The sequence below is a fragment of the Catharus ustulatus genome, chromosome 5 (genome assembly GCF_009819885.2).
Source record: "Catharus ustulatus isolate bCatUst1 chromosome 5, bCatUst1.pri.v2, whole genome shotgun sequence".
NCBI lineage: Eukaryota > Metazoa > Chordata > Aves > Passeriformes > Turdidae > Catharus > Catharus ustulatus.
The window spans coordinates 6,654,320-6,656,324 of NC_046225.1; positions in this window are offsets into that span (position 1 = coordinate 6,654,320).

A 2,005-nucleotide genomic window follows, 5' to 3' on the forward strand; every position below is an offset into this window, starting at 1 on the left:
CTCCATGATTTTGCACAAGATGATAAAACCACACAGAAGATGGCTCTGTTGGGATGTAGGAAAAATTGAACTTTGAGAGTTATGTGTTTATTATCTGCCTTAGATACGTGTTCTTGATCTTCAACAGCAGATCAGAACATTTCTTTTTTTCATATGTCTTTAATGATGCCAACTCTGATTCTTTCCTTCTGCTGTGATTTTGTTATAAACTTACCAGTTTTTCTTCCTGCAGTCATTTCCATATAGGGCTGTTTTTTTTTTTTTTTTCAGTAAAGGGAAAATCATCCTCAGCTGTTTAAATGTTGTGAACATTTACTGAGCACCATTTTGCTCTGTTGAAATTTTCTGTGCTATTTGATACTTATTTTTAGTTTCATCCATTATTTTTCACTTGTTTCAGCAATCATAGTGATTTATGTTTTCCCTCTGCTTTCAAAATGTGTATTTTTGAGACAGATTTTGTTTTGAATATGCTTAAATGTTTAAACCTATAGGAACATATCAAGGCTATTTTGTATAATCTGTTTCTCTAGGAAAGATGTGGAATATTTAAACTATTTCTACTCTTCAGTTACTAAAGCATTAATGCAGTTCCTGCATTTTGGTGGTATCTTGTCATGAGCCAGAGCCCAAGCTCTTTTAACCTTCATTTTTATGAGGCAAGGTTTCTGGCCATTCAGTTTTGTAAGACAATTCTTTTGCATTTGTGAGCTACTCTGGAAATTGCACAGCTTCTAAAATCAGACCTGGGGCAGAGCTGAGCATCTCCAGAGGGAAGACAAGGAGGTGCACTACCTGAGAGAAAAGACTCCTGGAACTAGGGTTGTTTTTAATAAAGGAAAATAAAAGAGAGGCACAGTGACAGTTTTCAAATACACAGATCATTTAAAGATTTAAAGGAATGAATTATTTTTGATGTTTGTGGGGATATAAAGACATAAAGGCCTGAAATTGCAGCAAGGGAGTTTATATTAGGTACACTTGTATACACAGTAGCTAGTGTGCTTACAGTTTGCTTGTAGGGCTCAAAACATGTGTTTGAACATTTTGAGAGACTTGCTGAAATTTGTAGCTTAACAGATCTCTCTTCTCAAATTGGTTTTAGCGCAGCGCAAATCAAATTTAAATTTCACAAAATTATCAATGGCTAATTGAGGGCTACTGAGAGATGACAATGTCCTACATTGCTGCAAATTTTTTTCCAGTGTCACTGTCTATGTCTCTGCTCCAATGCTCTGAAATGAGTCAGTAGTCAGCTTTAATTTGTTCGGTTTAATTAAATTCCACCTGAATAAATGTGTTGCGCAAATGCTGAAATTTCTTGGATGATGTGTGCAGCTGAGATCTGATTTGATCCATGCAGCCCTGGATTGTAAGCTACTCTCTTCCAGAAAGGTGTGCTCCATGTAATTACCTAAATAATAACTTAGATGAACTTGTAAAGATAATTATATAAAGAAGGCAAAGCAAAACTGCACACAGAAAACTGTTTTTGAATGTGTCATCACTCTTAGAATAAGAAAAATCATTAGCACACTAGAAGCATATTTCACTTTCAAAACACAGTCTTGTTAAGTGTAGCAGCTTGTTTACTGATCCTGATACTGTCCTGTCTACATATTACATTAATTAAACTAGTGCTGTAATCGGCTAGAACAGCATTTTCTGCTAAAATGCCTTGCCTTTTGTAGAGTGACACTGATGAATTATATTCTTGTATATGATCTGTGATGTAAGGAACTGAAATAAATGCCAGATCATTGTTCTTCTCTTTCACACATAGTGCAAAAATGGACAAAAAATACTTCCTCTCTCCCAAATTTCCTGGTTCTGATGACTGATGGAAGTGTGGAATACTTATTTAGGCAATGAGGAAGCGTGGATACACATCAGTCAGGTAAGAAGTGCTCACAGGGGCTGGGAGCAAAACTTCTCCTTTCCAGAGTTCAGAAATTCCTTTTCTCTTGCACTGTATTTTACAATATTGACTCTCCTTCAGGATCTG